Genomic DNA, 12077 nt, shown 5'->3' on the forward strand with positions numbered 1-12077 from the left:
CCAGTGAAAGATTTCCCCTTACCTCCTGTTCTTTTGAAAAGCCCAACATGTTGGGTTCCCATCACTTTTTGTACTGGAGGCAACGATCACCGTATTAGATGCCATCTGGGTTCTCACACAACAACAAGAAGACTCCACGCTGACAATTGCAGCCCGCGCATAAGAAACACCTATCTTTGCCCTTCCATGACAGTCACATGTCGCTGCCCTCTGCATATGTCAGCAGCTAGGGGTATGGGTTATGATGGAGATGAGGGCTTAGCTACTGACTGGTGCTTATCCATTACTGGCATATCTTATTTTAGACTTTGTTCCCTTTATTTTCACCTGGTGATCCTGCCAGTGACACCTGGGAGTGGAATATTTACTCTAATTAACCCTGTCTGTACTGTGCTGGCAGATCTGGTAATCAGTTGTACAATAGATGTGAACACTGTGTCCTAACAAAGGGTTAAAGATCTAGAAGCATTGCATGTAATACCGTGTTTCCCCGAAAATAAGACAGTGTCTTATTTTATTTTTTTTCACGAAAAAAAGACACTAGGTCTTATTTTCGGGGGATGCCTTACCTGGCTGCTGCTGTCCGCTCTGCCGTCCAGGGAGCCACAAACAGAAACACAGGTGGGCGGGCATGCGTGCGGGCGGGGGGGCGTGTCTGGCAGGGGGGCGGGAGGGAGCTGCCTCTGCTCTGATCCATTACAAGGAGATTCTCCTTGTAATGGATCAGAGCAGAGAGGCAGCACTGAAGGTAAGACCTAGCGCTATCTTCAGGGATGTCTGTAATATAAGACCTACCACCGAACTAGGTCTTATTTTCGGGGTAGGTCTTATATTACAGAAGTCCCTGAAGATAGTGCTAGGTCTTATTTTCGGGGAAACACAGTAGGAGGAAGCTCAGTCTTTCTTTGGGGACAGCCAGAGTTTCCTGTCACTTTGGAATTGTACAGAGAAGCTCCAAACGTCTGCTACACAGACACATCTGAAAGGTAAGAACAAATATTTTCAGTTTGCTGTGTGAATGGGAACACATACCAACAATCTAGAGCGGTTTTATAGAGGGGTTTTCTCATGTGTCTGCAGTGCTGGAAATACACGTTAAAGAAGAACTCCAGGCCGCTAAAAAAAAAAAATGTAATCCTTGCAGTGAGGCCACCCCCACTCAGCAGGGGGTTAGGTGCATCTTTTGGTCTGGGGTGTAAAATAAAACAAGAAATACTCACCCGATCCCACCTGGCTGCTAGACTGATCCCCGCAGCCTCCTCTCCCCCGCGCTTCGGCTCTAAGCTCCACTGACGTCATCACGTGTAATACAACACCATCGGCTTATATGATACGTGAGGATACCAAGGGACATACCACAGCTGGAGCGGAGGACGGAGAGAACTGAGCGGTCATTTCCACTGGACCGAGGATCTTTTTTGTTTTACACCCTAGACTTAAAAAAATGTAGCCCTTGCAGTGTGGGGGTAGCCGCACTGCAAGGGTTAGGTTTGTAACGGCTTGGAGTTCTTCTTTAAAGGAGAACTATAGGGTCAGGGCTTTTCACCATAGTTCTCCTTAGGGTAACGGGAGGACACAAACTAGCGTCCTCCCGTTACCCTAAGCTCAGTATACCGCGAGCTACAGCTCGCGGTACACTGAGACACCGCAGCCGGAGCGGATCCCGACTTAGATGACGGGATCCGCCCAGCTGCGTGACTGACAGCTGGCTCTGTCTATCTAGAGGCAGAGCCAGCTGTACCTGCCCCCTCCCCGTCCGTTCCGCCAGTCAGTGCTGGAGGATCGGGGAGGGGGGAAATCCAGCCCCTCCCCTGTCACGGCAGAGAGCTGTGACAGGATCGAGAGGTGAGCGAGCGCCGGTATGTGTTCCCTCACCTCCCGATCTACTGAGCCGACCTGTGACAGTCTCATTGCCACAGGTCGGCTAGAACTATGAGGTGAGTGAAAAGCACTCACCTCATAGTTCTCCTTTTAAGCTGTGATTGACTGCTTACAGGGGCATCCCCGGGTGTGACAGCAGGAGCAGCCGCCAGGTGACACCCCGCTGGAACGTCATCACGCATGTGCGTAATGACATCATGCCCGCAGCCACCATGGTGATGGATGCCGGCATAGAGAGGAGGGGACATTCACCCGACAGAACAAGGTGTAAGGAGGTCCCCTTCTCTCTTGTGTAACTGTTGGGCACTTGGTCCATGACAGAGTGCTCGACTTTTCAGAGGGGGTGATACCAAAATGGCTGTCAGTCATTTTGATGTCACCCCTTCTGATGGTGTCACCCTGTGCGGGCTGCACCCCCCTTGTCACGCCACTGACTATTTTGTATATCATTCACCAAAAATGTCTGTTCCTTTTCTATTGGGAAATCCAAGTTTTGGTAACATTTGTGAATTCTGCAGCTGATGGGCCTAATCTGACTGACATTGTCTGGGAAGAGAAGGAAGGACACAAACTAGCGTCCTCCCGTTACCCTAAGCTCAGTATACCGCGAGCTACAGCTCGCGGTACACTGAGACACCGCAGCCGGAGCGGATCCCGACTTAGATGACGGGATCCGCCCAGCTGCGTGACTGACAGCTGGCTCTGTCTATCTAGAGGCAGAGCCAGCTGTACCTGCCCCCTCCCCGTCCGTTCCGCCAGTCAGTGCTGGAGGATCGGGGAGGGGGGAAATCCAGCCCCTCCCCTGTCACGGCAGAGAGCTGTGACAGGATCGAGAGGTGAGCGAGCGCCGGTATGTGTTCCCTCACCTCCCGATCTACTGAGCCGACCTGTGACAGTCTCATTGCCACAGGTCGGCTAGAACTATGAGGTGAGTGAAAAGCACTCACCTCATAGTTCTCCTTTTAAGCTGTGATTGACTGCTTACAGGGGCATCCCCGGGTGTGACAGCAGGAGCAGCCGCCAGGTGACACCCCGCTGGAACGTCATCACGCATGTGCGTAATGACATCATGCCCGCAGCCACCATGGTGATGGATGCCGGCATAGAGAGGAGGGGACATTCACCCGACAGAACAAGGTGTAAGGAGGTCCCCTTCTCTCTTGTGTAACTGTTGGGCACTTGGTCCATGACAGAGTGCTCGACTTTTCAGAGGGGGTGATACCAAAATGGCTGTCAGTCATTTTGATGTCACCCCTTCTGATGGTGTCACCCTGTGCGGGCTGCACCCCCCTTGTCACGCCACTGACTATTTTGTATATCATTCACCAAAAATGTCTGTTCCTTTTCTATTGGGAAATCCAAGTTTTGGTAACATTTGTGAATTCTGCAGCTGATGGGCCTAATCTGACTGACATTGTCTGGGAAGAGAAGGAAGGATTGATTGTATTACCACACACGCAATGCCCTGAAACATCACTATATTTGTGTTCTACTCCTGTTATAATGCAGAACAAATTCTGACAAATAGTATGCAGGTCATATATGAATGTTTTACATAAAAAGTGGATGAATTATCTAAGGGACTTTTTTGACCCTGTAACCTGACAGTACCACATTCATATGTATTTCACAGTAAGCTGCTCTGCTGCCTTCTAGAGCAAACCATTCTGCATTACAAATGTTACTTGGAGCATGGCTGTCTTGGTTTTTATATATGCAAGGTGGCGTTCCTCGTTTTCTACAAACATGACTAAATGTACATTAAATTGGTGGTGAGACCGTATTGTTAATCTTTTACATATTTTACATTGCAAAAAATATTAACACATCAGTCTTCACAGTATTGCCTAAAGAAACTCCTTGAAGTTCATTCCTGATTGGTTGCTGTAGGTAACAGTACATCATTGTGTTGTGGCGCAGGTTTATAAAATAGAACCCTTTGCCAGGAATCCATATGTCAGTGTAAAAAGGTAAATTAATATTTACAAAAATGAAAACAAATGTGTTGATACTTTTTTTCAGTATCTTACATTTCCAATACATTGTATCTTATTTTTCTAAGGCATTTGTAAAGGCACTTTATTTCAATTAGCTACTATGCAGGAAAATTTCAAAGATCAGTCTGTGATATTTCAGCCTGGGGCGTAACTACAGATCATAGGATTAAGAACTTCAAACAGATATCAGTGTTTAGCTGAGGAGGCACAATGGAATTGTTTACAGCCTGAGGAAGACTGGCTTAAGAGGTCATTTCAGTGCTGGCCAGGATGACTAAAAGCTCCGAGAGGTTCACTCTACATTGCTAAGACAACTAAACAAATTCTCCTTTCTACACAGCCTGCAAAAGGGATCTGTGACTAGGGACAGTGACTCTGAAGTCTCTGCTACAGACTGTCCCATGTCAGTGATTCTTCATTCTAAATGTCACAGGGGGTACAGGAGCAGTGTCAACAGCAACCTCTACAAGCCTTAATGATACAGTACTGGATTTGTGTTATCCTCACATGCACACAGATGTGCCATGTTTAAAGTAGCCGCGTGGGCTGCTATGGCTATTGTTAGGCTACTGATATGTTACTGTATGCTGATGACACACAACTCTATCTCTCCATTCCTCAGCTCACCACTGTCTCCCCACGCATCACTAATCTACTCACTGACATATCATCATGGATGTCACCCCACCTCCTCAAACTCAACCTTTCCAAAACTGAGCTGATAATATTCCCTCCTCTCCTTGCCCCCTACCCTGACTTCTCCATCACAGTTGACAGCACAACAATCAACCCCTCCCCTGACGCCAGGGTGCTTGGTGTAATCCTCGATTCTGAGCTCTCCTTTCAGCCCCAATCACTATCCAAATCTTGCCGACTCAACCTCTGCAACATTTCCAAAATTCCCCTTTTTAACAAATGACACCACAAAGCTTCTAATTCACTCCCCTGTAATCTCTTGTCTCAACTACTGTAACTGCCTCCTCATTGGGCTACCACTACACAGGCTATCCCCCCTTCAGTCTATCATGAACGCTGCTGCCAGACTCATCCGCCTTACCAACCAATCAGCTTTTCCCCCCTGCCTATCCCTCCACTTGCTCCCACTTGCTTAACGTATAAAATTCAAAATACTAACAAATAACCTACAAAGAATTTACAACTCTGCCACAACCTACATCACACATCTCATCTCAAAATAACACCCAAACTGTCCTCTCCACTCCACTGAAGACCTCCTACTCACTAGCTACCTCGCCACCTCCTCCTATGCACATCTCCAGAACTTCTCCAACGCTCCCATCCTCTGGAACTCCTTACCACAATCTGTCCGCTTATCTACAACGCTGTCCACCTGTAGACGCTTCCTTGAAAACTCATCTCTTCAGGAAGGCCTATTCCACCTCAATATAATATCTGTCATGTTACTTCTTTCATGAAATCATCCCAAACAGTTATCACCTTTTGTGTCACTTGGCCCTCTTACTAGATTGTAAACTCTCACAAGCACGGCCCTCCTACCTCCTGTACTGAAATTGTATTGTAACTGTACCGTCTCCTTCCCTTTTGTAAGGCGCTGCAAACTGTTGGCGCTATATAAATCCTTAATAATAATAATAATAGATTCCAGCCTTTCCACTCCAGCTGAAACTTTAATATCTTTGGGGTTCCTGGTCTGTCCACCTGCTGCAACCCTACTCCCTTGGTTGGATTTTTTTTTCACATAGAGAATACTGCTGGACAAGGAGGATTGGGAATTCCCCTGATGGATAAATATTATACATTAATCTACGTCAGAGATCTCCCCATCAGAGTCAATACGATTTAAATATAGCCAATGGGTGATTCAACTCACTGGCCCCTGTCAAAACCTAAAGTAACAGTTTTAGATGGAATGCCCCTTTTATGTAAAAGTACAATGTACTAAAAATAACTGAATGCATGAAAAATCTACAGCAAACGTGTTATATAAATAACAATTTGCCTGATAAGGTTGTCATTTCTGCAAAGATGTCAAATATAAAAAAAGTATACAGCACACTCATCAATTTACAATATATTATTTGATACTTTACTTGTTTGCCCCGTGGTTCAGTTCCACCTGCATGCTATAAATGCTGTTTTTTTCACAGTTAAAAGCAGAGTTGACTAAAGATTTTGAAAATAAAAAGCAGAATTGACTTTACTACTAATATCATTCATTTACACAGAGCTAATATTTCCTGCTATAAGTCTTTTTCATCATTGAGGATGACAGGAATAAAAATGGTACATATGCTTTTACCTGTAGAGTGCTGACAAGTCAGTGCAACACTACAGATCAAGTGTTCCTCTTGTATTTTACTGCAAAAATCTTCTATTACATGTACAGTATATTCTTTACAAAGCAAGTAGTCTATGTATAATTCTATTACGATTTTCTACAGGTGCATATTAAGGAGGATCACATAGGTTAGCTTTATTTGTGTATTAAAAGTAAGCTTTGATCTTAGTGTCGCTCATCAACCCTGTCATATGTTGACATTACTTTATAACCTTGTTTTACAAGTATGCATACAGTATATATATATTGTTTAACGTTACATTATTGTTTTATGTTATATAATTATTGCTTTATGTATGTTGCTATCGTTACTTAAGAGGTTTCCTAATAAAAAATGATAGCTATGGAAGTTTCTGTTACAAGGATCCCTCTTTGAAACTTTGGCCTGATAGTTCCTTGAGTGCAGCAGCGTACGGATCCGGTCAGCACACAAAACGGACGTCGTGTGAACAGGCCCTGAAGCTTCTGCACGAGGAAGATAGCAGCAATGACATTCACAGTATCTCCAGCAATATCCAGTCATGTTACAATGTTATTTAAGCAGGACTGATGCACAGAAGTTGGTTCCTCTGGTTTACTGATGACTGACAGAGCTAGAATGCCAGGTCATATGGGTCATTGAGTTCAGCTTTTAGGTTTGGCTTCCGGATGGTAGCTGGCACAGGCATCAAGTCACAGATCTGTAAGGATTTATAAGTGCTGATTCTCCCACAAGACTGCTGAAGTTCCAACTGCTTAGAGCTCATAGTTTTTATCCTGATAGAGGAAATAAAGAAAGATTCATAAACATGCCTACAATACTACATGCATACAAAAATGCTATATGTCATCATTTAGTACAGAATTATGTTACATATCCATTGGTGTCAGTAAAAGACCGTTATGTATTAACAAAGTCCATTAACCAAATTGGCGCAAAGCAAACATGCAGTGATAAAGACAGCAGATGACCTGTTTCTGGAGTTTAGTCTGTTGATTTCCCTTAGATCTTTTGCAATGTCTGTTTCATCTATTTGGATGGAAGATGCCTCTCCCTGAAAAGTACAAAATACTTTGTAAGGGACTCTGCACATGCAATCATACATCAGCTTTCACCAACCAAGATCAGTGTTATAGGGCTAGAGGTCACAAGAGTAACCAAGCTCAGCTGGAGAATTGGGCCTTACCTTCTGAGTGATGAGTCTCCATTTTTCCCGGCAAAGTAATATATCAGCACTCACATAGGTTAGTGGTATTCGTGTAATAGAAATTAAATGTGAAGACTCTCTATTTATTCTGTGGCCCACAAAAGATTATGATCTTAGTTTATCTAATCAACCCAGCTACCAGCATTATTCATTCAAAGTAAAAAGTAGTGATGGACCGACTCCGGTTTTCGGGATCGAGTACCGGTACTTGCGGGTTCCGATACTAGTGCTTCCGCTGGCATGGAGCAGGCTTCCCGGGCAATCAGGAAGCCAGCCGGTGGGTAATGACATGCTGCCTGGCTTCCTGATTGCCCAGGAAGCCAGTTTCATGTGGTTTGGCCCGCTTGATTGTAAATGGCTTGGAAACCGGCTTTCCAGCCAAACAGCATCAAGCCAACTTCCCAGCCAATCTGGAAGCTGGGTGGCGAGTAGTGAACCGCCTCCCGGCATCCTGATGCTGTTTGCTGGCTCGATGCTGATTGACCAGGAAGCCGGCTCGATGCTAATTGACCGGGAAGCCGGCTCGATGCTGGTTGGCCGGGAAGCCTGCTTCCCAGCCAATAAGCATGGAGCTGGCTTTCTGGCCAATCAGGAAGCCGGGAGGTGGGTCACTACTCGCCGCCCAGCTTCCTGATTGGACGGGAAGCTGGCTCCATGTTCCGCTATGGCACTGCCGGTCAGAGGCAATCGTCCTCTGACTGGAAGTTCCGATATCGGGGAAAGTATCAGAGCATTTGGACAGGTACTCGTCCAAATACTCGGTATCAGCACCGATACTAGTATCAGTGCATCGCTAGTAAAAAGTTATTTCAACAGTCAGTCTTGAGGCAGGAAGTTAGAGGTGCAAATTAGTGGAGGAGAAGCAAATCCTCTTTCCTGCCAGTGTCATTCAGTACCATAGAGACATTCATGTGGTTACAGTGAAAAATAGCAGGAATAGAGTTTTCCATTGATGCTCCATTATGTTTGATTTTAGTCCTGAATAAAATACATGAACCTTTTAGTATAACATTGTCGGACTGTACTTAAATAAAAAATTCAGGTAAGGGAAAATTCATCAGTAAAGTTACATTAAACCAGGTTACATCAACCATTAACTGTTTGTAGTCCGCTAAACATATATTTTTATTCTCGTATCCAGCCAGCAGGTGGAGGTTTAGGGGTTTTTTCATGTGTTTTCCAGCTTCTACTTTCCTGCCATTGAAATAAAAAGCCTTTTGTTTACAGAGCCCTGAATCACAAGCTGAAAGTAAATGGGTCCAAGAAATGACTCATCCGCCTCATTCCACCTTCCTCTGAAAATTTTTATCAAAATGATTTCAATCAGAGACCTCCCATCTGAAAGGAAACAATCTACACTATGTTCACTTTTTTAGAAACCCTTTGTGTTGTGGAAATCTTATGTCAAGGGCGGACCCTATATGTCATGTTTATCTGTAAAACAAAGACAAAGACTTTTGAAGTCACCTTACTAAACGTTAAAATTCCCAGCACCTCCACATCTCACCCGCTAATGACCAAAATTGATATTGGGTATGTCTTTTTTGCCTCAGTTCACCCTTACTTTGTATGCCAAGGGCTACATGAGCAGCAGACCATCATTATCTCAACCATGTTCTACTGGTTTCATTTGGAGCAGTAAGGGGTTTAATCTCATGCACACCAATTGTTTGGGCCATAAGGATGATCCCTTGAAAGTGTATAATAGCATTCGACTTAATTGCCAGATATGACTCTAAAAGTGTCCTTCAGTCTTTAACCGATGTAACTACACAAAAGGACATGAAGTGCAAGTGGCAGATTAGACCATTTAATGCGTAACCTGCCAACAATCACATACAGTTTCATCCGACAATGTGACTAACGATTTTACCTCTGAGCTGTTGTCCCTTTGTTCCTGTTCTTTCTCTGGATCTTGTTTGGATTCCAACACAGCAGGTGACAAGTATTCCTTACAGGTAAAATTGGTATTGTTGCTTTCCTCCTTATCTTCTGTGCTCTTAATACACCATGGTTTATTTTGTCCAAATGTTCCTAGGAAGTAATTCCACATCACTGTCACACTGTATATTCTAAATATTCATTGTTAAAGTATAACTGCCAGGTCATATAATTGTAAGAAATAATACTACTTCCATAGTGTGGGCAACTTGAGGTGACCCAAGTATCTCTAGCTTTTTTATGTACACTGGGAGGTCTTTGATCCCAGTTACATGGAGTTCTCTCCCTACATAGTCTTGTTTCTGTTATCCAATGAGGCTCTCGCACTGGACTTTTTGGCTCCTTGCACACCTAGCTGTTTTGTTGCTCAAAGGACATGAACAACATTTAGGTCCTAGTTGAAGCAGGATTTAAGCTAGGTACATTTTCTGTATAATTTTCTGTATATACATTTTCTGGGTGGCTTGGATCCAGGGACTCTAGTGGATGTACAGAAATGTATCGAAAGATTAACAACAGTACTTGCAGGCACCAAAAGGCAACTGTTTATTAATATTGTTAATTTCCAAGTGCTTTATGTTTTACAACCTGACAGGGTCACATGACAGATATATACCCATAAAAAAGCTCAAAGACAAGCATAATCCATTCCATAGATGATTCATTCTACAATGCTTATGATCAAAAAGTACCTTCCCAGTCGTAGGCACACAATCCTGTCATTCCTCACATAAAATATCATTTACAAAAGACCCATAGGGACAGAAATACAGAAGCGGCCTTTGCTGACTTGTTTCTACCTTGGGGCCGGTGCTTGATCCAAGACTTTGATCATAATTCTGCATACTTGTTCAAGGTCAGTGGCTCACTTTTGCCATAAAAGGAACCCCATATGATATGCAACAACACGATTGTGTATTTGTAACTGATTATTTGCACCTTCACTTCATACATACTTACACCACCTCGTCCATTAATAACAGATTGACATCTTACCTATATACTCTCCCTTTATTGTCCAAAGCTTTACTGTGCAGTCTTGGGATGATGTCACTATTACATTATGCTTTACCACTGGTATAACTCTGTACACATAACACAAAACAAAGCAATGTGTTGAAATCAATTGGTTTCCTAAACAGGAATGGATGTGTGTTCTATACAATTGTTCAGGACTAATAAAAGGAATAAATACAATTTGTCAAATGAATACAAAATATATTATATGAATAGGTCATGTATATGTGTGTATGTATGTATGTATGTATATATGTAAGTATGTATATACAGTATATATATATAGAGGAATCTCCCACTGGGCCAAGCTTCAGTATCTTGTTAGTCAGCCCCGCTGGCTCTCTAAATACCTGAACAATCTGATTGGATGCAGGCATTGTTCAGGTGTTTTGAGAGCCAGGGGGGCCAACTAGCAAGATTACGGAAGCTTGGCCCAGCGGGAGATTCCTCCATCTACACAGTTGAGTGTAGATGGAGGAATCTGTTGCACCTTTTCCATCTGACCACAGAAAATCTGCAGATAATTGTAAGGTGTATGGGCACCTTTAGAGCTCTGGGTGGGGTGGGAGGAAATCCAGGTTTTGCCAATGACCAGTCTGGGCTGATCAGGTGGCTGAGAGCAGCCTCATTAAGAAGCCAGGCCAGATGTACATTGGTATCTTGAGGAATTGTATAATGCTGATTTTTGTGGGTGTTTTTTTTTGCTTGTCTGTTTGTTTTTTTATTTTTGTGCTGTAATTTTAATATGTAATTGTTGATATAAAATGTTTTTTATGTAATCTTAAAAAAAACGATTAAAGTAAAAAAAAAAAAAGAAGCCAGGCCAGAGCTCAGGGGAGGAGGTATGGTGTGTGCTGGAGGCACACGAGGGCTGAGGCAGGTGGTGTGTTGGAGGCAAACCAGGAACAGCCAGGGAGGCTGGAGGAAACAGACAGTGGCCCTGAGGCTGGAGCAGCAGTGCTGCAGGAGAAGAACTGTAAAGGACTGGGACATAGTGTGTGGGACAACTAGAGAATTGGTGAGCCAATATATGTTGTTATGCTGAAGACAAGCTATTTTATGTTGGACTTGATAAATCAAGACTTTTGTTTGATGGAAAAGCTATGTGTGAGTGCTCTGTGAGCTCCCCAACATGACAATATATATAATTTCATATTTCGGTAGTCCAGCTATTCCTCCAAACCATATGGTTCACTCACCTGCTAATTGTACAAATGTGTGCTCTCCAGAAATGCAGTACTGTGCATAGAAAAGAAAAAAAATATATAGTGAACGTATGTTTTACTGCCTATGAGCTCATTACTTATGTAGCCATTATACATTTACAAGGGTGACCAGAGATGGGAATTGTGAATCTGGCCTCTCCTGATTACCACATTGCAACGACTATCCAAAAACGTCTACCTATCAGATCAGTACACATGCGTTAGTTCATGCCCCCTACAGATAAATGATTAAGCAGAGGTTATTTTTATAACATGTTGAAAAATCTCGGTGTCAGTGAAATTTTTAAAGTGCTGACTATTGCCCTTAAGGTAACTACAATGCTACAATACACTGCTATCAGAAGAGCTGCTCGTATCTAGTACACTGCTTGCTGATATCAGGACATCCTACCAGATGTTCTTCTAACCCATTACATTAGCTATTCCAGTGTTAAGTGACAGATTTGTAGGAGAGGCAAGAGATTGTGGGAGTGACAAAGAGCTAGCCTCAGCTAAGACCCATGTACTC

This window comes from Nanorana parkeri, unplaced genomic scaffold (assembly GCF_000935625.1).
Source record: "Nanorana parkeri isolate BGI_ZX_2015 unplaced genomic scaffold, ASM93562v1 scaffold903, whole genome shotgun sequence".
Taxonomy (NCBI): domain Eukaryota; kingdom Metazoa; phylum Chordata; class Amphibia; order Anura; family Dicroglossidae; genus Nanorana; species Nanorana parkeri.